General features: G+C 41.7%; 1 protein-coding gene and 1 long non-coding RNA gene across 3 annotated transcripts in view; both read right to left on the bottom strand.

The window, feature by feature from the left end:
- LOC135568981 (circumsporozoite protein-like) overlaps nucleotides 1-26995 on the bottom strand; it is a 55340-nt gene that overhangs the window by 17232 nt on the left and 11113 nt on the right. The window lies entirely within an intron of this gene.
- Nucleotides 9772-10378, bottom strand: LOC135568979 (uncharacterized). The gene is made up of 3 exons (XR_010462781.1): nucleotides 10247-10378; nucleotides 10101-10156; nucleotides 9772-10014 (listed from the first exon to the last, which is right to left on the bottom strand). It is a non-coding gene; the product is annotated as an uncharacterized LOC135568979 (long non-coding RNA).

The following is a 26995-nucleotide window of genomic DNA, read 5'->3' as shown; positions in this document are numbered from 1 at the left end:
GTTCGCTGCTCTGGCCCCCCAATGGTGGAACAAACTCCCTCACGACGCCAGGACAGCGGAGTCAATCACCACCTTCCGGAGACACCTGAAACCCCACCTCTTTAAGGAATACCTAGGATAGGATAAAGTAATCCTTCTCACCCCCCTTAAAAGATTTAGATGCACTATTGTAAAGTGGCTGTTCCACTGGATGTCATAAGGTGAACGCACCAATTTGTAAGTCGCTCTGGATAAGAGCGTCTGCTAAATGACTTAAATGTAATGAAGTGGCCAGAGCAACAAGAACGACCGTCCAAGTGAAAGGAAGTCAGACGTGGTACCATCTGAACCACTGCACCAGAGTCCCATCAGAAACAAGGAGACAACCGCACAGCGATAAGAACACGAGGATGCTGATTCAACAGGCCGGAGCCCGGAAGGAGCAAGAGCAGCAGAGGAGATTGAGATGCCGGGGAGGAGCCAAGGAACCAGCAGACCAAGTGGAAGCCAGGATACGACAAATGCTGCACCCAGAAAAGGACGAATGAGAGACAACACTGGAGAAAAAGCCTGCAAACAATCAATATTCTCTTCTGTGGGGCCAGAGAGTCCAGGGTTGGGGGAAAATAACATGCCTGCTACTCCTAATGACATACATGTTGAGGCAGACCTCCCTGACAGAAGCCCTCCACAGTGGGACCCCGAAATACCACCTACAGAATGGGAACAACTCTTCTCTGAAATCGATGCCTATCCAGATGGAAGCCCAGTCCAGTCAAAGGAGGGAGCTCCAGGGGAAGGAACAGAAAGGGAGACCCCACAAGAAGGAGAAGAAGGAAGAGTCTCGCAGGCTGAAGAAAAGGAGGATTTCCCCACAATTGACTTTTCAGCCCTTGAATGGTCCCCGTAACAGACAATTGAAGTTAGAACAACAAAAGAATATTGACATTGCCATGACAAGAGCAACAGTAAACACTGGTACAGGAACAACAGACTCACGCACAATTAAGCAGTATGGTGAAAACAGGAAGAGAAGAGAGGAACCCGCTGAACAATCTAAGAAGACTGACAAGGTTAGCATTCCTGTTCCACCTCAAATCATAACAGAAACAGGAGAACAGAAGTCAATCTCAATCAAGAGGATCAAACCTCTGCCTGAGACTGCATTATGTGGATGGACACATCATCAGACAAAGGGAGAAGTCATCTGGGACCCGAAAGGATGTGACCTGACGGTAACCAAAAAAAGAAGATGAGTGGTTGCTTACCTTGAATAAGATCGAACATGTTAAAGGTGAAGAATTTATAGTTGAAATAGCAAGAACAAGGTTAACTGAAGGAAGTAGTGTAACTGTTATTAGAATTGGTCCTACGCCAATACCTGAACAGGAGGAGCCTGTGACAACCAAAACAACGACAACAACAGTGGCAGCTGTTACAAAGACTACGGTAGTCACCACTAGGCTAATGTCTACTGCTCTTACCAAGCAGTCCACTGTACCCACAAAGAAACCCGAAGCATCAGGGTCAGGAGTTTTTTTTACTGACATTTGGAACCTTCTAGCAAACTCTAACAATCTACCTCGAGAAAAGGACATTGCGATTCCAACTGAGACTGTAACTCCAACTGATACTTTAACCCTAGAACTGTACAAGGACAAATCATTAAAGATATTAGTAAAAAATGAATGGTATAAATGGGCTCAATATACAGCATTAAAATTAAAACTGACAAATGTCTTATTATGTGCACCCTCTCCGCTGACAGAATTAGTGGTGGTACCTAATCCTTATGATTATAGGGACTGTGCTGACATACCTTAAGGGAAGATTTCGGCAGTACCTGTATGGTTAGTGAGAAAGTCCATATTGCAAATGTACGGTCCCTTACTAGACGTCCGAAAACCGTTTGTAAAATTTGCGGACGGCGTCGGGCCGAGCGGCAGGGCCGGACCTACCAGGAAGTCATCAAATTAACTTTGTCGGACATTCGGTTTCCGTTTTACAAAAATAATAAGATTTAGGTCATTTTTCCGCCGTCCCGGAAATTCCCACAAGAGGGCATAAGCAATCATATTGCTATTGGACAAAACATCACGATTCACGACGGGGCCTTATCTCGAAAACTGAAAATATTTAGAAGCCGAAACTCGGTGAGCGTAGGGGCGGCATAATGGGCAGTTGGCCCCGAACAAGATGGCGTCTAGGCCTCAACGGTTTTTGAGTTATGGCCATTTATCTGGGATTAAAGGTCCAAAATGAAAATAGAGAAATTATTTTTCCACTTCACGTCAAAGTCAAGGAGCCTCCAGTGTCAATAAAAAAAGAACCAGCCATTTATCTATCGTCATTTAAGAGAAATCGTACAACGACACCTAGGTGATGTTCACGGATAGGTGTTTTTTTTTTTCAACGGTTACAGATCCAGTTGCAGGGTGTTCTTACGAATCTTTTTAAAGTGTGCTGCGGAGCTCTGCGAGATTTCTGTGATTTTCTATGATTTTCTGAAATAACACACACTCACTAAACCCTCCGTAAATAACTCAGTTCTTAACGTAAAGACTTAAAACTCAGGATTCTGTAAAGGCATACCCCAATCATGATATGAGTTGATTTATAGCTTCCTGTGACAACCGGAAGTGCCTTAAATGGTGTCACAGTGGCAGTTTCCAAGGGTTAAAAAGGTCAGATCTTTTCAAAACTTCGTATGTGTGATTAGCCAACCCCCATAAACTGTAAGTCAGTCATTTCTCCCAACAGATGTCAAAGAAAAGCTCTCACACACACACACAGCAAGGATGGAGTGAAAAAGTGCGGTGCTCAAAGACACAGAGAGCAGGCAATGGCATAAACATAATCTCTAGGCCGTGCCGAGTTCAACGAGATATCCCGCTTGACCGTAGCTCGCTCGGTCTGAGCGCAGCGACCATGAGAACAGTAGGCCCAAAATGAAGCCTGCCCCACAACGTCATTTGCTTTTGTTTGACAGTGAGAGAACCGTTAGGGTGAGAAGCACAATTCGACCTCAGGTACGTTCCTAAGGTCCTTCCGATCCGTGCAAGCCTAACCTTGACCGTGTGGCATTAACCCTTAACTGTTAAAAGGTGTTTACTTCAGACAGTTTGCATTGACTTCTCTCCCCATAGGAATACATTGCCTGCACCCCTAAATTCAACCTGAAGCCTATGTGGGTTATGAATGTCGTATGAACCTGTCTTTGATGACAGTCCATCAGGCCACTATGAGGTCTACCTGTGTTGATTCTAAGCTTCCTGGACCAACCGGAAGTGGTTAAAATCACCCTAAAAGTGTATATCCATACCCTGCCTGCAGTTTGATAGACATAGTGCATTCAACCCTGTGTAAATCAGTCAGTTCTTAACGTAAGGACTTAAAACTCCGGATTCTGTAAAAGCATACCCCAATGAGGATATGTGTTGACTTATAGCTTCCTGTGCCAACCGGAAGTGCCATAATTGGTGTCTCAGGGGCTGTTTCGAGGGGTTAAAAAAAATCAGATCTTTCCAAAACTTCATATATGTGATTAGGCAACCCCCATGAACTGTAAATCAGTCATTTTTCCCATAAAATTTCAAAGGAAAACTAAATCACACACACACACAGCTTGGAAGTAGGGACCCATTGGGGTGCGTAGAGACATACACTGCCCGCATTAGTTAACCTTATTGGAACTTTTAACCAGTTGGAGATATGGCTGAATACTGCCCCAGGTCAATTGGAGGAAGTGGGTGGCCCATAGTAAACAGGTTTTTTTTTGTCCAAAATTTTTAATATATGCATATAATAATTATTATTGAATAGAAAACTCTAAAGTTTCTAAAACCGTTTAAATTATGTCTGTATGTAAAGCAGAAGACTCAGGGCAGCCTTTCTCCCAAACTCTCTCTTTGGTCCAACAGAAAAGTTGGGACAACTTTGACGTCCAATTCATCATTCAAGATAATTTTGTACAAGGTGAGAGCTGAAGTGCACCTTTTAAAATCTATTGAAGTTCCTGCCAGGAGCTTCTGCAAGTGCAACCTCATTGTGGTCAGGTAGAAATGGATTGTGCAGAAGACCACATTGAGAGTTGACATAAGGAATGTCTGAACTACTCCAAGTGGAGTACTTTTCACAGCTGAAATAAATGAACGCATATGATTGTTTTTTTATGGCCAGACCAACATTGTAGAACAGGCAGAATGTATCAAGTTGGTTAGTTGGTTTCTGAATAAGGCCAAGGAGAAACTTCAGCGTCCCTGGGACAGGTTTGTGACAGGTAATGGGATGATGAGTTACACTGCATTCCATTTGCATTGTTTAGGCATTGGTGGTAAAAGGCAGATTACTGTAAATCAAACAGCCTACACTAAGGGACAGGTAGTGTATGAACAGAATGAGGGAGCTCTGCCACAAGTTAGCAACCTTTAGAATTTCACATTCCTGCAAATTTTTATAGCAAAACAATCTGTTTATACAAGTGTTGTGAACCACATTCCCTATTACTCCAGGCCCACAGTCTGTTACCAAACAGCAATGCACATGGTAGGCAAAAGAGAACATTATATTTTAAGGACAAAGGTTTTTAGAAAGTCAAATGGTTTATTGAGCAAATCATGCAAGAGTAGCAGGAACACATCAGGCTAAATCAAAAGCATAACTGTAGAACCTAAAAGTGTGGCGGGCAATATCGCTACATCAGAAGTCAATTTAGTCGTATGTTTATAAAAACCATTCATAACATTTATCATCCACCCCTGCAGGATTTGCATGATGATGTACAAGTGAAGGAGATACATGTTTCAAACAACCATTAGTTTGCACATTTCCCCACCTCAGTTACCTTTACCCTTTTCTGCAAGAGGCACAGTAACAGGGATAAGACAAATGGAGTTGGAAACCAAACAACTAGTTGATGGAAAGGTCCAAGGCTATCACTGCTGAGGTGCCATCCTGTGTTCATCAGACCAGTCAATTTTGCATTTTTGAGCATGTCAAATTTCATATGGTAAATGCCCTGAAACTATCTGCAAATGCATGTGCGCTTGCAATGATGCTTCTGCTGAGTGAAAAAAACATCTGCTGATGGACATGATGAAATCAACACAACGCTGCTGATGCGAAATGCCTACAACTATCACTGCCGGGGCCTGAAGCTGCTGCTGATCAGCCAGTCAATTTTGCATTCCTGAGGATTTTTTATAGCATGACAAAATGCTGATGGTGGGCATGCCTGCATTGAACCATATTGCAAATGCACGCTGACTTTGCAAAAGTGAGAAAACATAAACAAATGGCATTGATGAAATCAACACCGAGTGATGGAATTGTGGCCAACTATCACTGCTCGTGGCATTGTGGCCAGTCAGACCAGTCAATTTTGGCATTTTGGCCATGTCAAATTTCATATGGCATTTGGCCCCAAAAAAGTGAATTCCGCTGACGTGGCATTTTGACTTCTGACGTGAAATCATATTGTATTTGGACCAAACCACACTTGCTTGGGCACAAGTAAAAAGAAAAGTTGGTTATGATATTAAAATGAAACAAAGAAAACATTGTGGTAAACACAACTAAATTGTGGATACAGAACTTAGACAGGTGATTTGACCAAAATTTGAGTGAAACAAAAACGGTCCTTTAAGTGTAAAACACTTTATCCCTCCAATTAGCAGGCAAGTTTTTTACAAGAAACACTACAAAACATTTTGACAATTAAACATAAATCATATTGAAACTAAGACAAGGTAAACAAACCAGATGAACGCATTGTAAAAATAAAATCAAAAATGATCCAAAAGACAAAAGTGATCAAAACTTACAACAGTAATTCAAAAAGAAAGAATTTTGAAGCCTGCCAGAATATCACTGTTTTTCAAACAGCTGTTTTGAAGTTGCACCTCAAAAGGAATCCCAGACCCTTTTCACCTTTGGCTAATTATGAAAGCTGTTGAAAATGAACAAAAATATTCCTTTGGTTCAAAAAAAAATGCGATTAGGTGCAGTCATTCGTTGACAAAAGTATACAACAAAGTTCTTACACATGTGACCAAATTGACAAAAAAATCGTTCAAGAATTTCAAAAACGGTCCAGAAAGCACTTTTTTAAGGGGTGATAAGTTTCATAAATGTTCATTTTTTCTAAATTTTGCTTTTCCCACTGAATTGGTCTTTTCACCAATCAGGTCCGTTATGCCAAAACCAAGGTCAGGATTCGGATTGGGCTGCCTGTTGAATTTTTAAAGTGTGGCTGGGACAAACAGACTATGAGGTAGTTTGGCATTTGCAAACAGACTTTGCCATGAATCAAAGCTTAGAATTGCTGAAGTGGATCTTACATCGCCTGTGATAGGTATTTTAAGTATCAACTAACTACATCATATGTCAGTGGATGACACAGTTCATTTTGTCGGCAATACATGGGGGTCTTGCCTCACTTTAGCTAAGAACTGACCTTTGTCATTTGAGTAGATCAGAGCCCAATTCTTTATTGTCCAGTGAATTTGTCATATTTGAGTAATCCATCCATCAAAGATCTTTACACATCAATCTTTTTCAGAGCTGAAAATTGGTCAAAAGACTAATACGTGAAAAAAATATCAAAATTGGGAGGCCCCATATAAATATCAAATAGATTATCAGTTCTACTAACCTGAACCGCAGTGCAATGTTTTAACAGGTGATGTGAAAAGGCAGAATGAGTGAGGCAGGAGACTGTTCTCAAATCGTACAGTTAGTGGTGTAATGGAGGATTACTCCAGGGGTGGTACCACTGGGTTGTTTTTAATGGACATTTCTTGTACTCAATTCTGTAATCCCCACTGATGTGTATGTAGTAGATAGGGAGTCTATGCTGTATCAATTCATAAGGCTGAATGTTTGGATCCAGATGTTGAAAAACTATTATTTCTTCACATTTTAAGTGCATGAATATATATCGGTTAGGCCTATTCAGAATGTTCCAAAATGCCACACCAGAGGAGGCTTGTGGGAACATGTTAGGTAACAGGGGGATTGTAATGGTTGGAATGGAATCAATGGACCATGTCAAAATATTGGAAACTCTGTTCCATCAATTCCATTCAAGGGAGGATCATGTTAAGATGTTTTATTTTAGAATGATGTCATATTGCAGTTTTATTTACAGATATTTGCATTATAGAGACACACGAAGTTTATTTTAACAGAACCATAGGATTGTCTTATTTTGCTCTCAATTCTACATAACTGAGATAACCTCAGGCAAGGCTAGTACACATGCTCATTGATTGCCAAAGAAAACAGATCATCTAAAGGTGGGGGATTTTTTTTCCAGGATCACCTATTTGTGTTATTTGATTCCAGAAATCTGTCCCCAAACAATTTGATTTGCTTGTTTTAAGCATTAAATTTCAAATATCTCTTTGTTGACTATTGTTGATGTTAATTTTGCCTCCATCAACTTCTTGGTCAGTAATCTTTAACTGCCCTAAGCTCTCTCATGGTGAGACTGTCTGAATTTGTCCTCAGAGGTGACCTAAACTGGGACATGCAAACCATTGAACAAGTAAATCAATGGGATGTAAAATCTTTCTCAGATTATCAGCAATACCACAAGGTATGACTCCAAACAAGAAATAGGCTCCAGGCCATGATGTCACCCACAAAAGACCTGATAGGTATCAGTCTGGTGTTTTCTGTAAATTATTTTATTTTACCAAGAGAACAAATAAGAACAAATTCTTATTTTCATGACAGCCTGAACAGTGGGTTAACTGCCTGTTCAGGGTAGAACAGGAAGAAATTTGTACCTTGTCAGATAACGGGGTTTGAACTTGCAACCTAAAACATAGGCATGCAGTCCAACATTATTTTTAAACATGGAAAGAGTTCTGACCTTAGTGATCACCCAAATGCTGATCTGTGAAAGACCTGTCCTGATTTGTCATAGTGATGTAAAAACTTTAATGAGCAATGTTCCTTCATGAACTGGCCTCTGTAAAGTGTTATAGAATCAGCTTGATCCCGCTGTTGAAGACACTTGGTCCTTTTTTTTATATTTTCAGTGATATTGTGGACATAAAAGTGCCATTGAAGATCAACAGTTTTTCTTTTTTGTTTTTACTTAAATTTATTTAACCAGGTATTATATTTGAGAACAAGATTCATTTAAAACTGCAAAGCAGTTCGACACATACAACACAGAGGTACACATGGAATAAACAAACATACAGAATTATACAGTAGAAAAAAAAATATATATGTATACAGTGTGTGAAAATGAGGTAAGATGAGGTAAAGGCAATGAATTAGGCTATAGTGGCGAGGTAATTACGATATAGCAATTAAACACTGGAGTGATAGATGTGCAGAAGATGAATGTGCAAGTAGAGATACTGGGGTGTAAAGGAGCAAAATAAATAAATGAATACAGTATGGGGAGGTAGATGGATGGGTTATTTACAGATGGGCTATGTACAGGTGCAATGATCTGTGAGCTGCTCTGACAGCTGGTGCTTAGTTGAGGGATTTAAAGAGTCTCCAGCTTCAGTGATTTTTGTAGTTCTTCCAGCCATTTGCAGAGAACTGGATTTTGAAAGGCAGCCAAAGGAGGAATTGGCTTTGGGGTTTACCAGTGAAATATACCTGCTGGAGCGTGTAGGGTACTGATTATAGTGACCAGTGAACTGAGAAATGGACTGGCTTTGATTTGCAGTCACTGCCCTCTCCATGTCCTTTCTGTTTCTTGGATATTGATTTGGAGATGAAAGAGCTTGCAAGGAGGGCCAGCCAACGAGAGAGTACAGTTCGCAGTGGTGAGAAGTATATGGGGCTTTGGTGACATAACAGATGGCACTGTGATAGATTTTGCATCCCTATTTTGTAAATGATATCACTGGGGTCGATGATTGGTGGATAGTCCGTGTTACAAGGGTGTTTGGCAGCATGAGTGAGGGATGCTTGTTTTGCAAAATAGGAAGCCCATTCTAGATTTAATTTTGGATTGGAGTTCCAGCCAGTAATGGCTCTATATAATACTGTGCGTTTAATTTGTTCTTGATTTGGGGACTGAAAAGACCCTGGTGGCATGTCTGGTGGGGTAAGTGTGTGTGTTGACTATGCAAAAAATGAATTAAAACAAGAAATGCAGTCAAACTTTCCTCAACTACCAGAAATGGTAGGCAGAAGAGAACATTATATTTTAAGGACAAGGTTTTTTGAAGTCAAATGGTTTATTGAGCAAATCATGCAAGAGTAGCAGGAACACCAGGCTAAATCAAAAGCATAACCGTACAACCTAAGTGTCAGCAATATTGGCCAAATCAGATGTAAAATTTAGTCGTATGGTTTTGAAAAGAATTTATACCATTGTAGTGTTCACCCCTGTATACAATTTGCATGATGATGTACAAGTGAAGGAGATACTCATTTCAAACAAACGCATTAGTTTGCATAATTCCTCACCTCAATTACCTTTGCCCTTTTCTGCAAATGGAGGCACAGTAACAGGAGAAAGACGATTAAGGAGTTGGGCAAACCAAATTATGATCTCCCTATCTAGCTTGTTGAGGGGTCGGGCCGTCTGTTCAAGGCCGGCAGCCGCTCCTGCAGAGGTATGGTTGGCAGTTGCTCAGCTCAGCTGCAGGCTGCAGAGGTATGGTTGGCAGGCTTCAGCCGCTTCTGCAGAGGCATGGTTGGCAGTTGCTTCAGCTGAGGCGCGGGCCGCTTCTGCAGAGGTATGGTTGGCAGTTGCTTCAGCTGATGCGCGGGGGCCAGCCGCTTCTGCAGAGACATGGTTGGCAGTTGCTTCAGCTGAGGCGCGGGCCGCTTCTGCAGAGGTCCGGAGGCCGGCGGCCGCTTCTGCCGAGGCATGGTTGGCAGTTGCTTCAGCTGAGGCGCGGGCCGCTTCTGCAGAGGTATGGTTGGCAGTTGGACCCGGCGTCACACTTGCCAGGGTATTGTGGCCAGTAGCTTTAGCATTTGGACCAGACACCACACTTGCTTGGGATCTAGTTGGTTCAGGTCCAGTGCAGGCAGGATGCCCATAAGCATCACCTAGGAAACAAAACATTACGGTAAAATACCAGCCTTAGGCCATTGGAACTAGACTGTGATTTGAATTAGTTTGAACCAAAACGCACCTTGAAGGGTAAAACACGTTATCCCTCCAATTAGCAGGCAACAAATCCAAGAAACACTACAAAACATTCAGACAGGTAAACATCAATAACCAGTGAACACTTCAAGACAAGGTAAACCAATCAGATGAATACATTGAAAAACTAACCTCAAAGAGAGTCCAAAAGTCACAGCCATTTTAGTGATCAAAACCACAACCGTATTCAGAACTAATGCTAGACAGACACCCTGCCAGAATATCCCTGTTGCAATGTCTAACAGCTGTTTTGGTTGCACCTCATAAAGGAATCCCAGACCCTTCTTACCTGAATGGCTAATTATGTACAGGTGTCAACCAATGAACCTAATTTCAATTGGTTCAATTTCCCAATTGCGATTAGGTGCTCTTGATTTCATGCAGCTGGTGTGCTGGAGGGTGGAGTTTACACATCATGGGCCAATCCGACAGTTTTAAAGAGTGAACTCTACCCACCCATTCCAGATTGAGCCAATTGCAAAGATTTGTTTTGTACCCCATGGGGGATTCCAACATACACTGCAAGGGGAAATAGATGTCAGAAATGCAGTGCTTTATCACTGTAAGATATATGTCCAGAACCATATTTGCTTGCAATGCACATTATTGTATTATCAAATCATACCAGTGGACTTCTGGTAAGTATGCTTTAGTGAGCAAGAGTTGCACTTGACCCCAACAATGTTTATCCTCACCCAAAATGAATGCTGTATTGATGAGTCATTTCCCTCCACGCACTACCTCTTACCTGAATGCATTTTTATTTCATTTTAGGGGGTTGGACAAAAGCTGAAATTGGGGTTGAGAGTTACCCTTTTATATACTGAACAAAACTGTAAATGCAACATGCAATAATTTCAAACATTTTACTGGGTTACAGTTCGTTTAAGGAAATCAGTAAATTGAAATCAATTCATTAGGACCTAATCTGTAGATTTCAAATGACTGGGAATACAAATAACTCTTTTTTTAAGGTAGGGGCGTGAATCAGAAAACCAGTCAATATCTGGAGTGAACCACATTTTTCTAATTCAGCACAACAGATGTCCTTTGCATAGAGTTAATCAGGCTGTTATTTGTGGCCTGTGGAATGTTGTCCCACTCTTTTTCAATGGCTGGTTAACATTCACATGAGTCCTCTTACATTTGGGATCTTTACAGTCCCATTGATCAAACAACCAGGAACAGATAGGCTCTCTCTCCCTCAGTTATGAACATCAACAAGATCAATAACTTATCCTAGCAAGAGAAGCTACAAATCGAACGAAGGAACATTAGATTAACCCTCTCAAACGTTTTCAGCTGGCTGTCAGAATTGCACTGATAATCAATGGAGATTTGCAGCCTACTTGTCCTTTGCAGCTTGCCTGACAATCCATGCTTGTCCCAACCAAGCACCCAAGCTAACTGGCTAAAGTTGGCTAGCTTGTTAGCTAGCTTATTCCAGACAGAAACGAGAGAACACCCCACTGACCATTTTACTCAGTGTAGCAGAGCTGGTTAGGCTGTTAACATGTTATCTATAGTGTTCATGACTAACAATTACTTCTGTTGTCTACGTTTACTGACACCGGTCATATTCAGCAGGTGTTGCACATTTGTAAATTCATCAGTAGTTCTGCGTTCTGTCACACAGATGAAAGTGTAGATAGCCAGAGTGAATTTACCAACGCAATCAAATCTAATTTTATTTGTCACATACACATGGTTAGCAGATGATAATGCGAGTGTAGCGAAATGCTTGTGCTTCTAGTTCGGACAATGCAGTAATAACCAACGAGTAATCTAACCTAACAATTCCAAAACTACTACCTTATACAAACAATTGTAAAGGGATAAAGAATATGTACATAAAGATATATGAATGAGTGATGGTACAGAACGGCATAGGCAAGATGCAGTAGATGGTATCGAGTACAGTATATACATATGAGATGAGTAATGTAGGGTATGTAAACGAAGTGGCATAGTTTAAAGTGGCTAGTGATGCATGTATTACATAAAGATGCAGTAGATGGTATCGAGTACAGTATATACATATGAGATGAGTAATGTAGGGTATTTAAACATAATAGCATTGTTTAAAGTGGCTAGTGATATATTTTTACATCAATTTCCATTATTAAAGTGGCTGGAGTTGAGTCAGTATGTTGGCAGCAGCCACTCAATGTTAGTGGTGGCTGTTTAACAGTCTGATGGCCTTGACATAGAAGCTGTTTTTCAGTCTCTCGGTCCCTGCCTTGATGCACCTGTACTGACCTCGCCTTCTGGATGATAGCGGGGTGAACAGGCAGAGCTCGGGTGGTTGTTGTCCTTGATGAACTTTATGGCCTTCCTGTGGCATCGGGTGGTGTAGGTGTCCTGGAGGGCAGGTAGTTTGCCCCCTGTGATGCGTTGTGCAGACCTCACTACCCTCTGGAGAGCCTTACGGTTGTGGGCGGAGCAGTTGCCGTACCAGGCTGTGATACAGCCCGACAGGATGCTCTCGATTGTGCATCTGTAGAAGTTTGTGAGTGCTTTTCTTCAGCCTCCTGAGGTTGAAGAGGCGCTGCTGCGCCTTCTTCACCACGCTGTCTGTGTGGGTGGACCAATTCAATTAAATTTGTCCGTGATGTGTACGCCGAGGAACTTAACTTACTACCCTCTCCACTACTGTCCCGTCGATGTGGATAGGGGGGTGCTCCCTCTGTTTCCTGAAATCCACAATCATCTCCTTTGTTTTGTTGACGTTGAGTGTGAGGTTATTTTCCTGACACCACACTCCGAGGGCCCTCACCTCCTTCCTGTAGGCCGTCTCATCGTTGTTGGTAATCAAGCCTACCACTGTAGTGTCGTCCGCAAACTTGATGATTGAGTTGGAGGCGTGCATGGTCACGCAGTCGTGGGGGAACAGGGAGTACAGGGTTAGGGTTAGGGCTCAGAACGCACCCTTGTGGGGTGAATATGTTGTTACCTACCCTCACCACCTGGGGACGCCCCGTCAGAAAGTCCAGTATCCAGTTGCACAGGGCGGGGTCGAGACCCAGGGTCTCGAGCTTGATGATGAGTTTGGAGGGTACTATGGTGTTAAATGCTGAGCTGTAGTCGATGAACAGCATTCTCACATAGGTATTCCTCTTGTCCAGAACGGTTAAGGCAGTGTGCAGTGAGGTTGCGATTGCATCGTCCGTGGACCTATTTGGGCGGTAAGCAAATTGGAGTGGGTCTAGGGTGTCAGGTAGGGTGGAGGTGATATGGTCCTTGACTAGTCTCTCAAAGCACTTCATGATGACGGAGGTGAGTGCCCTCTTGAAGCATGTGGGAACAGCAGACTGGGATCAGGATTGATTGAATATGTCCGTAAACACACCAGTCAGCTGGTCTGCGCATGCTCTGAGGATTTTGGCTGGGGATGCCGTCTGGGCCTGCAGCCTTGCGAGGGTTAACACGTTTAAATGTTTTACTCACTTTCGGCTGCAGTGAAGAAGAGTCCGCAGGTTTTGGTTGCGGGCCGTGTCAGTGGCACTGTATTGTCCTCAAAGCGGGCAAAAAAGTTATTTAGTCTGTCTGGGAGCAAGACATCCTGGTCCTCGACGGGGTTGGTTTTCTTTTTGTAATCCGTGATTGACTGTAAACCCTGCCACATACCTCTTGTGTCTGAGCCGTTGAATTGCGACTCTACCTTGTCTCTATACTGACGCTTAGCTTGTTTGATTGCCTTGCGGAGGGAATAGCTCCACTGTTTGTATTCAGTCATGTTTCCGGTCACCTTGCAGTGGTTTGCACTTTCAGTTTCTTGCGAATGCGGCCATCATTCCTCGGTTTCTGGTTTGGGAATGTTTTAATCGTTGATATGCATCATCAATGTACTTTCTAATGAACTCGCTCATCGAATCAGCGTATTCGTCAATGTTATTGTAGGACGCAATGCGGAACATATCTCAATTCACTTGATCGAAGCAGTCTTGAAGCGTGGAATCAGATTGGTCGGACCAGTGTTGAACAGACCTGAGCGCGGGAGCTTCTTGTTTTAGTTTCTGTCTGTAGGCTGGGAGCAAGAAAATGGAGTCGTTGTCAGCTTTTCCCAAAAGGAGGGCGGGGGAGGGCCATATATGCGTCGCAGAAGTTAGAATAACAATGATCCAGGGTTTTACCAGCCCTGGTTGTGCAATCGATATGCTGATACAATTTAGGGAGTCTTGTTTTCAGATTAGCCTTGTTAAATTCCCCAGCTACAATGAATGCAGCCTCAGGATATGTGGTTTCCAGTTTGCATAGAGTCATATAAAGTTTGTTCAGGGCCATCGATGTGTCTGCTTGGCGGGGATATATACAGCTGTGATTATAATCTAAGAGAATTCCCTTGGTAGATAATGCGGTCGACATTTGATTGTGAGGAATTCTAAGTCAGGTGAACAAAAGGACTTGAGTTCTTGTATGTTGTTATGATCACACCACGTCTCATTAATCATAAGGCATACCCCCCCGCCCCTCTTCTTACCAGAAAGAGGGTTGTTTCTGTTGGCGCGATGCATGAAGAAACCAATATAGAGGTAAGATAGTTATCGATTTAATGACACACCACGTAAATATTTTAATATATGCTGTTCATATTAATGCGAAATTGCTGTTTAAAAAAAGTATTTGTCACAAAAACAAGCGTATCTCTGTGAAGTGTCAATGGAGCACTGAGCGTACCACAAGCTTTTTATTTAAGGCCTTTTACAGTTAATTCAGGTCTTGTCATATTCATTTAGCTTTTTAAGACCCGTGGAAGCAACTTTGAAGACAATCATCACAACGTGTAAAACAAAACAAAAATAGTTAGAGAAAGCTGCACGGCTGTCAACAGAAGGTGATAAAATCCGACTTATTGTGTATAATGATATGCTGAAGAAACCCCCCACTGAACGATTTTGAACATGAAGCCTCATATCTGTAAAAATATTTAAAAGTACAATTGTATCACCAAAGTGCATTTTCACTCACAATGGGTAGTGGGTGAACACTCTATACTGTATTGGTAGGCCTACTATTAGCTGGTGAACATATAATAGAGAATGTTTTTGGGAAAGCCTTTCCATCTACCAGAAGACAGTTAGGTCTATCATTACCAATGCTATATTGTTTGAAACCTGGACCATTTTTCTTGATATTATGAGGCATGTCTTACCTTGCTTCAAAGTGCCACTGCAGAAGCGGTGGCCGGCCTTGAACAGACGGCCCGACCCCTCGACAAGCTAGATAGGGAGATCATAATTCGGTTTGCCCAACTCCTTAATCGTCTTTCCCCTATTACTGTGCCTCCATTTGAAGAAAAGGGCAAAGGTAACTGAGGTGAGAAATTGTGCAAACTAATGCGCTTGTTTGAAATGAGGATCTCCTTCACTTGCGCATCGTCATGCAAATTGTTTACAGGGGTGAACACTACAATACGACTAAAATTGACATCTGATTTGGCCTGGTGTTCCTACTACTCTTGCGTGATTTGTTCAATAAACAATTTGACTTCCAAAATGCCGTGTCTTTTAAATGTGTGTTTCTCTTCTGTCTACCATACGTTTGCTGATTGGGGACAGACTGGGTCTGGAGAAAAAGGGATTGTGGATCACACCACTTGTGGAACCAGATTTGTTTACCTTTGTTTCTGGTAGTTGAGGAAAGGTTGACTGCATTTCTTGTTTTAATTCCTCATTGTTTGCATAGTCAACACACACACTTACCCCACCAGACATGCCAACAGGGGTCTTTTCACAGTCCCCAAATCAGGAACAAATTAAACGCACAGTATTATATAGCGCCATGATTGGATGGAACTCCCTTCCATATAGTGCAAGAGACCAGCAACTCGGGTTTAAAAAACAAAACAAAGCGACACCTCACGGCACAACGCCTCTCCCCCATATGACCTACTGGTTGTGTGTCTGTACTGACATGTGACCTATTGGTTGTGTGTATGTGTAAATGAGATGCACAAACACACACATCTAAAACATGTAAGGGAATACCCCCCTGAATTGGACAAAAAAGAATGGGAAGTCATTGGCATCGGACAAACCATATACACGATGTCCAATACCACCCAATTCGGCGTTGATTCATGCAAAGTGTACTGCAAATGCCATATGGCAATTGCCAGTTGTAAAACTTTAAAAATCCAACAGGTGGCGAGTGCGCTCCACCTTGGTTTTTCATATTGGAAATGTAACCCAAGTCAACATCCAAAAGCAAAATTTTGAAAAAATGATTTTTTTGTCAAACTTATCACCCCTTAAAAAAGTGCTTTCTGGACCGTTTTTAGAAATTCTTTCGATGTTTTTGTCAATTACACATGTGTCTGAACTGTATGAATATACTTTTGTCCAATTTTATTATCATTTTTATTTTTATTTTACATAAGGAATATGTTTTGCCCATTTGCAATATGATTTCATAGGAAGTCAAAAGTCAAATGTCAAAATTTTGTAAAAAACTTCACACACCTTTACAAAAGTGCTCTCTGGACCGTTTTTCAAAATTCTTTGGAATTTTGTGTCAATTACACACGTATAAGAACTGTATCAACATACTTTTGTCATATTTTATTATCATAATTTTTTTTCTTTACTTGTGCATAAGGCATATGTTTTGTCCATTTACAGGATATGATTTCATAGGAAGTCAAAAGTCACTTTTTTGGGGGCCAAATGCCATAAGAAATTTGACATGCTCAAAAATCCTGCAGAAATGCAAAATTGACTGGCCTGATGAACACAGGATGGCCTGGCAGTGATAGTTGTTCCTTTCCATCACTCGTGTTGATTTCATCATGTCCATTTGGTGATGTTTTTTCACTATAGAATCATATTGCAAATGCACATGCATTTGCAATATGGTTCAATGGGCATTTACAATAAGAAATTTGACATGCTCAAAAATCCTGCAGAAATGCAACATTGACTGGCCTGATGAACACAGGATGGCCGGGCATTGATAGTGGGTCTTCTCCATCGCTCGTTGTGTTGATTTCATGATGTCCATTTGTTTATGTTTTCTCACTTTTGCAAAGTCACTGTGCATTTGCAATATGGTTCAATGGGCATGTACCATCACGAATTTGTCATGTTATAAAAATCCTGCAGGAATGCGAAATTGACTGGCCCGATGAACTCGGGATGGCCGGGCATTGATAGTGGGTCTTTTCCATCGCTCGTTAGGGTTGATTTCAGAGTGTCACTTTTGTGATGGTACCTCACTGTTTAAACATATTGCAAATGGAAAAGAGTCACAAGCAAGTCACCGTCCATCAGTCAATTAGATATCATTCTGACACCAAGCTGATACCAATTGACACCAAACCCACTTTTTCCAACTCATTTAGAAGCCAACTATCACATATGTCAGAGCAGGCCCACAATTCACAGCGCCTTCAGTTAAAAACATAATAAAAACGTAAAACACAGTTACGTTCTAGCTGCGGATCCAGGTCGGACATTATGTGTAGGTCTATGTGAGGCGACCCCGAATCCCAAGTTTCGGCTCGATAGGTCCTTCGGTGCCCGAGTAAAACCCTAATTGGTGCTGAAAATCCACTTTTTTCCATGCCTTGCTATGGGGTCCTTGAATGAGCTATCGGACAGAAACGTTGGGTTCCGTCTCTATGGGCCGAGACGGTCGCAATGCACCTAGTCTTGTGTCTCTGAGACTTTTCTAAATGTCATCATTTTCGTAATGGTCAAAATGAATTGAAGTCATTGCAAATGTACGAGGCTGTTTCTCGGTTCGAGAACCGTCTAGAGGCACGTAACTCACCACGCACTATCGACCGGAGGTCTAGAACAGGATTCTAAAGTTTCGGAACTCTAGGTCTGACGGTTCTTTTTTAGCTCGAACAAAGCTAACTATTGCAGCCACTGTCTGTCTCTACGCACCCCAATACGTCCCTCCTTCCAAGTTGTGTGTGTGTGTGTGATTTAGTTTTCCTTTGACATTTTATGGGATAAATGACTGATTTACAGTTCATGGGGGTTGCCTAATCACACATATGAAGTTTTGGACAGATCTGACTTTTTTAACCCTTCGAAACAGCCCATGAGAAACCAATTATGGCACTTCCAGTTGGCACAGGAAGCTATAAGTCAACACATATCCTCATTGGGGTATGCATTTACAGAATCCTGAGTTTTAAGTCTTTACGTTAAGAATTGACTGATTTACACAGGGTTGAATGCACTATGTCTATCAAACTGCAGGCAGGGTATGGATATACACTTTTAGGGTGATTTTAACCACTTCCGGTTGGTCCAGGAAGCTTAGAATCAACACAGGTAGACCTCGTACTGGCCTGATGGACTGTTACCGAAGACAGGTTCATACGGCATTCATAACCCATATAGGCTTCAGGTTGAATTTAGGGGTGCAGGCAATGTATTCCTATGGGGAGAGAAGTCAATGCAAACTGTTTGATGTAAACACCTTCTTTTAACTGTTAAGGGTTAATGCCACACGGTCAAGGTTAGGCTTGCACGGATCGGGAGGACCTTAGGAACGTACCTGAGGTCGAATTGTGTTTCTCACCCTAACGGTTCTCTCACTGTCACCCAAAAGCAAATGACGTTGTGGGGCAGGCTTCATTTTGGGCCTACTTTTCCAATGGTCGCTGCGCTTACACCGAGCGAGCTACGGTCAAGCGGGGCATCTCGTTGAACTCTGCACGGCCTAGAGAATATGGAAATGCCATTGCAGGCTCTGTGTGTCTTTAAGCACCGCACTTTGTCACTCCATCCTTCTGTGTGTGTGTGTGTGTGTGTGTGTGTGAGAGAGAGCTTTTCTTCGACATCTGTTGGGAGAAATGACTGCCTTACAGTTTATGGGGGTTGGCTAATCACACATGCAAAGTTTTTGAAAAGATCTGACCTTTTTAACCCTTGGAAACTGCCACTATGACGCCATTTAAGGCACTTCCGGTTGGCACAGGAAGCTATAAATAAACTCATATCCTGATTGGGGTATGCCTTTACAGAATCCTGAGTTTTAAGTCTTTACGTTAAGAACTGAGTTATTTACGGAGGGTTTAGTGAGTGTGTGTTATTTCAGAAAGTCATAGAAAATCACAGAAATCTCGCAGAGCTCCGCAGCACACTTTAAAAAGATTTGTATGTATCCCCTGCAACTGGATCTGTAACTGTTGAAAAACCCCCCCACCTATCTTTGAACATCACCAATCTGTCATTGTACGATTTCTCTTAAATGACGATAGATAAATGGCTGGTTCTTTTTTTATTGACACCGGAGGCTCCTTGACTTTGACGTGAAGTGGAAAAATAATTTCTCTATTTTCATTTTGGACCTTTAATCCCAGAGAAATGGCCATAACTCAAAAACCGTTGAGGCCTAGACGCCATCTTGTTCGGGGCCAACTGCCCATTATGCCAAACCTACGCTCACCAAGTTTCGGCTTCAAAATATTTTCCGTTTTCGAGATAAGGCCCCGTCGTGATTCGTGATGTTTTGTCCAATAGCAATATGATTGCTTATGCCCTCTTGTGGGATTTTCCGGGACAGCGGAAAAATGACCAAAATTGGATTATTTTATAAAACTGAAACGGAATGTCCGACAAAGTTCATTTGATGACTTCCCGGTAGGTCCGGCCCTGCCGCTCGGCCCGACGCCATCCGCAAATTTTACAAAAGTTTTCGGACGTCTAGTAAGGGACCGTACATTTGCAATATGGACTTTCTCACTAACCATACAGCAAATGGCAAAATGTTCCCTTAACCTCTTACGTCGACCCGACACGCATGCGTCCCATCTAGCCATCTGGAAATGCAAATGCGTTACGCTAAATGCTAATAGCACTCGTTAAAACTCAAACGTTCATTAAAACACACATGCAGGGTACTGAATTAAAGCTACACTCGTTGTCAATCCAGCCAACAAGTCAGATTTTTAAAATGCTTTTCGTCGAAAGTATGAGAAGCTATTATCTGATAGCATGCAACATCCCGAAATACCCGAAAGGGACGTAAACAAAATAATTAGCATAGCCGGCGCTACACAAAACGCAGAAATAAAATATAAAACATTCATTATCTTTGACGATCTTCTTTGTTGGCACTCCTACACTTTGTAACGGCGTTCGTCTGTTGTTGAAAGAGAGTCGGACCGAAATGCAGCGTTGTGGTTACTCATGATCTTTAATGAATGAAAACGGAATGATACATGAAATAACTTATAACTATGAAAACAACAAACGGAACGTGAAACCTAATACAGCCTATCTGGTGAATACACAAAGACAGGAACAATCACCCACGAAATACAATGTGAAACTAAGGCTACCTAAATACGGTTCCCAATCAGAGGCAACGAGAATCACCTGACTCTGATTGAGAATCGCCTCAGGCAGCCAAGCCTAACTAGACACACCCCTATTCAGCCGCGATCCCAAATGCTACAAACCCCAATACGAAAAACAATAACATAAACCCCTGTCACACCCTGGCCTGACCACATATATAACGAAAATACAATGACCAAGGCGTGACAGAACCACCCGCCAAAGGTGCGGACTCCCGGACGCACCTCAAACCATAGGGAGGGTCCGGGTGGGCGTCTGTCCATGGTGGCGGCTCCGGCTCGGGACGTGGACCCCACTCCATTAATGTCCTTGTTCCTCCCCTTCGCGTCCTGGGATAATCCACCCTCTCCGCCGACCATGGCCTAATAGTCCTCACCCAGATCCCCACTGGACTGAGGGGCAGCTCGGGACAGAGGGGCAGCTCGGGACAGAGGGGCAGCTCGGGACAGAGGGGCAGCTCGGGACAGAGGGGCAGCCCGGAACTGAGGGGCAGCCCGGAACTGAGGGGCAGCCCGGAACTGAGGGGCAGCCCGGAACTGAGAGGAAGCCCAGTACTGCGAGGAAGCCCAGTACTGAGATGAAGCTCAGGCAGGTAGTAGGCTCCGGTAGATCCTGGCTGGCTGGCGGATCTGGAAGATTCTGGTTGACTAGCAGATCTGGAAGAGACTGGTTGACTGGCAGATCTGGCAGAGACTGGTTGACTGGCAGATCTGGCAGAGACTGGTTGACTGGCAGATCTGGCAGAGACTGGTTGACTGGCAGATCTGGCAGAGACTGGTTGACTGGCAGATCTGGCAGAGACTGGTTGACTGGTGTAAAGAATTGCTATTTCTTATGCAAGTGACCAGCCTACTGCTAAATACATGGCTACAACTCACAGTAAAGCCTGTGGGGTCCCCTACAGGATAGCTCCCACATTACACACATAATCTCCCTTTTAACCGAACACTGTGCCCGAAGAGGATTCTACGATGACGGACAGACAACTGAGCCAATGGCGGAAGACTACAGACTACACCCAGCTGAACCAATCCGGAGATCCGATCTTCCGGAGTCAACCTACTTTCTGTGCCGTATATTAGGGCTGTACTGATTGTTGGCGGCCTCTTTTCCTGCTGTTCTGTGCGAGCGAACGGGAGAGCCGTAATTACGCTGTACTAGATATCTTCACTCTGAATAAACTGTCGCTTGTCATACAATTTACCACTTTGTCTGAATCGATCCTTGACCGGCTCACCCATCTACATTTCTAATTACTAACAGAACTTGGTAAGCAGAGGATAGTTAACTAACGGTCCAGTCGAAGTGAGCTGATTGGGTGTGAGAGAGGGGGTGAGTGGGGGAAAGGACGATTCAAGGAGGACGGGTGAACATTTTTCGGTGGGTGGACAACAATTCTGCTCAACTCGGGAAACTGATCTAAAGGTGCACCATAAATAAGGTAAGCAAAACCTGTTAAATCAAACTTTGCATATTGTCGTCATAGTCTGTCTAAATTTTGAGTCAGTGATTTATTTCCGAGTAAGTATGAATTCTAACCATATGAACTTGTGTAAATTTATAATTTGCTGAAAAAAGTAGAGGGTAAAAGAACAGTGAAGTGAAGTATTTCCGAGTAAGTATGAATTCTTATGTAAATTTATAAGTCGAAAAGAACAGTGAAGTGAACATATGTAGTTACGGCGACGGCCGGTGTGATATAAATCATTGATGAGATATCAATAAGGGGATAGTTAATTACTATTCATTAAATCTGGCGCCGAGGTAAATTTATAATTTGCTGACGAGTCGAAAAGAACAGTAGTGAACATATGTTAGTAACAAGCCGGCGACGTCAGTGTGATATAAATCATTGATGAGTCAGTAGGTTAATTACTATTCATTAAATCTGGCGCCGAGGGATAAATTGTCATTTTGTCCCGCGACCGGTCAGCACAGTCTGATAGTCAGCACAGTCTGATAGCTTTCAATGATGAGAGATCACTTTTAAGGCCTGGATAGTTCCGATAGGGGTCAGGAATAGAGATCAGTAAGGGGATAGTTAATTACTATTCATTAAATCTGGCGCCGAGGGGAGAAATTGTCATTTTGTCCCGCGACCCGGTATGGCTCAGTCTGATAGAAATTCACTGATAAGGATCGGCTTTCAGGGGTCAGAGATATAACGTGTTGTTTTGTCTTGTTTTGTCTATTTGTAACTGTTTATATTAAAATGCAATGTGGTTGTAATTGTTTCCATTAAGATTGTTGGTGGTTAGATAGATAGAGAGAGAGAGAGAGAGAGAGAATCATAATAAGGGATATTGGATAAATCCGAAACTTCTATATTGTATGTACCTATGACTTCTGTGTTAAATGTATAATCAGGAACGAAATGACTGATGTATAATTGAAATAATATCTGAATATAATATTTAAATTTTGAGACTAAATAGTCGAATAGATCCCTTGGTTGTGCGCTCCACAAATGCTATACCAACCCATGCGTTTTTCTCGAACTAAAACATACTAAGGAGAAGCTCAGAGATAAGACAGAGCACGAGCAGCAGTGTCTCTTCGAATACATCGTGGGTATTAACCAACGTCGGGCGAAGTATATGCTAACTATATTCAGATAGAAGGAGAGAATTCCGATTAAAACTACGATTAAATTCCGATTGAATTAAACTAAATTACGATTAAAGCAAATTCACAATGGCGACCCCCAATACTCCAAAGCTGAGGTTTAATGAGTTCCTAGAACAAAAAATAGAATATAGATCAGGGGGAAAGGAACAATGGAAGCACATGAAGAAAGTTTGGGAGGGATTAAAGCTAAAATGGACACAAGAAGGTTATTTAAAAGGGGGACCGCAAACCGGGGTCCAGCTGAAAACAATGGAATGTGGGTTAAGAGAGACGTTGCAGGAAGCTAGAGAGAAAGAGGCAGAAAAGAACAAAAATCACGTATTTAAGAATGAAGGGTCAGATACGAAGGGAGCGAGATTAATGAGAATCCTAATTGAGGGAAAACTTTGGGCGTTTAAATTAGTGCTATTTTCTGTTGTTCAGATGCCGGAGTAACAAATACAGATAACTGTAAATTGGGTCTATTTGCGGAGAATCTCAGTTCCATAGCATTGGAATTCTCGCCTGCCACGCGGGAGGCCAGGGTTCGGTTCCCAGCTGAGGTATAAAGAATAGTTATATATGTCTGAGTTTTTGGTTGTAATTAAACTAATTGTTTTGCAGAGAATGTTATAGTCACTAGTATTGGTATAAGATATAAACTGAACGTTTTAAATAGTTTGTTTGGTTCAAATTGAAAGACTAAGTCAGTCAACTTAATATAAGAACGGAGATTTTGATGCAAGACAATGTCTGTTCACTAAATGATTTGCTGGGAATAATACATTGGGAAAGAGTCGTAATTAAAATGCTAAATCAAAGACGAGACAGTAACTTAAATCAAATTAATTCTGAATAATAACGGGGAACAATTACGATAGATTTGTGTCCATCGAAATGTTTTTATAAGATTAGCCGAATTGAGAGATGTTGATTGATGTTGTAAACTCTAATTCAGGATTCAACAGATGTGATAAATTAGGTTTGGTTTATCGAACCCGAAATACTGTTGTTGCAGACAGCCAACCATTATTTACAATGAGTTGAAAATCATTGCGAAATGAGTCAAGATTGAGCGCTTGTTGATGACATCACTCGCGAGGTTTCCGTCGCCACGGAAATGATGTCTTGACTGGGGGTAACGGAGAAAATGATTAGTGTCTTTTAGAAGGAAATGCGTGCATTATGGTTGAGTCACTTTTCAGAAGTTGATAAACATTTCGAAATACATTTTTAAAAGGAGTATGTAAATCGTTAGGAAAGATGCTAAAAACTAGCAGCTGATTCGCTGGGTGGGTATCATTGATTTGTGGCGTTTATTTGGACTGTAATTAGGCCGTGAGAAAGATAGATTGAATGTCTGAATCATAAAACATCGTGACAATGGATTCTGATGGTTATTGATTCTTGGTTTGATCGTTTGAATAACACCAGTGAATTTGAGCACTGTTTCCATTATGTGGAACGGTGTCAGGGTATTAATGGTGAAAAGCAACCTCTATAGTAAAACATAATTGTACATGTTTTGGTAAACTAGCTAGGTTGAATTTGGTTATTTGAGCATTTCCCTTGATACGTAGACATACGTAACGGGGGCAAGTTGTTTTTCCTTGAGGAACACGCAGATGGTGTTTTGTTTTATTGAGATGTAAATGTGAGTTGAAGGAGCCAAGGGAAAATACGTTATTTTTATTAAATATCAGGGATTATAATCTTGGGGAGAATGAGGCCATAAACGACCAAATTGGAAAGGCCTGGAAGTTTTGATTAATCATTAAGGTTTGCAAATATAAAACATTAGTTAGGACTATTTGTTTTTGTGCAAAGGTATTTTAAAGAGGCACGCTCAAACATAGAACTTTATGAGTTTTTATTTTATGAGTTTTAAATTACACAAGTGAATTTAGATTTTAAGGATAAAGGGTTCTTTAATATGTCTAATGTAGTATAGAACTGGACTATAAATGGGTGGGTTGACTTAATGACCTTATCATGACTGTCTTCTAAGGTCTGATCAGCCTTGGGGGAGAGTCATTGGTATAATGAATGTGGTCATATTGAGTTACTAGTTTTAAGGTAAATTCATTATAAAGGAGTTTAGGTTAGGAGGTTAGAATTATTGTTTGAACTGCAAATGAGAAAGTGGTTCAGGATTCTGTTTTACAACATTAGCTGTGAAGTTTTTGAATGGGCTATTAACAGAAAAAAAAATCATATTTATCATTGAGAATAAATAGGGGAAGATAAGATACATTAAGGTTGGGATAGGAGATATATTAAGCCAATAGGGCAGGGAATTACATAGAAAAATAAGTTTCAGTTCTTAGGGGTGATAAATTACTGTAGATAAGGAATTCTGCACTTTGCAACATATATTAAATTCATGTTATTGTCAGATAGAATACTGAGGGTCCTTGAAGGAAGGATTTTGATATGATAAGAATTTGTTTTGAATTTTTTGACTATTAGGAGTTAAAAAAAAAAAAAAATAGTATTAAATTTAACAGGTATATAGGACATCTGTGATGATTTAGGATTATTGTTAGGTTGATTAAGGAAATGTAAGGACTTTAGAGATTGACACTCATAGACATGATTTTAGATAAAGTCAAACAGTTAGAAGCTTAGTGGTATTTGAGAGATATGAGAGAAAAGGTTTAAATTGGTAAATATATATTTAAGAAAATATATAAGTAGCGCAGATAGTTCTTAAGTAGATAAGAAACTTGACAGGGAATTGGTACTGGATTGACGCCCAAGGGAGAATTGGACATGTGGAAAACTAAAAGGGGCTCCTTCATGATGATGTCAGACATAAGGATAATATACTAATCTTACCTAAGTCATTATTTAGAGTAGGTAAGGTTGATACCTGGGCAGAGTCAGGTATCAAAAGGGGGATGGGTAAATTGTGGTCTAGGATAGGATGGGGCCTATTGGATAAGAAACTAAAAAAAAATAAAAAATGTAGCTAACAATTGGGCATAGAAGTTAAAGATATAATCAGATAAAACATATGAGAAATTGTTTGTTAACCAAGCCTGTATGTCCAGGATTTTATGCATTACAGGTGAACTACAGGTGAAGTCACTCAATCCAGTCCCAGAGGCTTGGGGACCATAGAAGACCCCTGGTGACAGCTAGCTGAAAGAGCTACCCAGATTCATATCGCACGGCGGAAGGGTAAGACACTTTTTCACTGTCGGACAATAAACAGAGTTCGGGAGAAGAACTGGAATTAACAGAATTCCGGGGGCCAACTCTCGAATGAAGTAACCCTCCCTGTCCTATCACCCCTGTTTTTGTTCATAGAAGTGAGGATGTGTCTGGCTCTGGCTATGTGATGTGTATTTTGTTCCAAAATAAGCATAAGAGATCCTTAGATCTGGGTAGACAGGAAGTTAGAGTAGAGATTACATGATAACCGACTTCGGACAGTTCTAGGATTAGAGAAGAGGGTATCCTTATAGCATGGGGGATCCCACAAAGGTGGATAGGTTTTCCATGATATGGGGAAACCTGGGAGCAATGTTGAACTTTGTAAAGGTGATGAAATCCTACTAACCATCAAAAATATTAAGCTCTCTGATGCAGGCACTCACACCCTCGGACTACAAAGGACGAGGACAGACATGATGGGTGTGTTTTCTATTAACCCAGGAGATGGAGAGAGGGATGGAGCTGGTTAACCCAGGAGATGGAGAGAGGGATGGAGCTGGTTAACCCAGGAGATGGAGAGAGGGAGAGAGGAATGGAGCTGGTTAATCCAGGAGATGGAGAGAGGGATGGAGCGGGTTAACCCAGGAGATGGAGAGATGGAGAGAGTGATGGAGCTAATTAGAGTTAAGAATTGACTGATCTACACAGGGTTGAATGCACTATGTCTATCAAACTGCAGGCAGTGTATGGATCAACACTGATAAGGTGATTTCAACCACTTCCGGTTGCTTCAGGA

Source organism: Oncorhynchus nerka, unplaced genomic scaffold (assembly GCF_034236695.1).
Source record: "Oncorhynchus nerka isolate Pitt River unplaced genomic scaffold, Oner_Uvic_2.0 unplaced_scaffold_1291, whole genome shotgun sequence".
Classification (NCBI taxonomy): domain Eukaryota; kingdom Metazoa; phylum Chordata; class Actinopteri; order Salmoniformes; family Salmonidae; genus Oncorhynchus; species Oncorhynchus nerka.
Note: the sequence above shows the minus strand (reverse complement) of the source record. Positions and strands in the feature narration are given on the sequence as shown.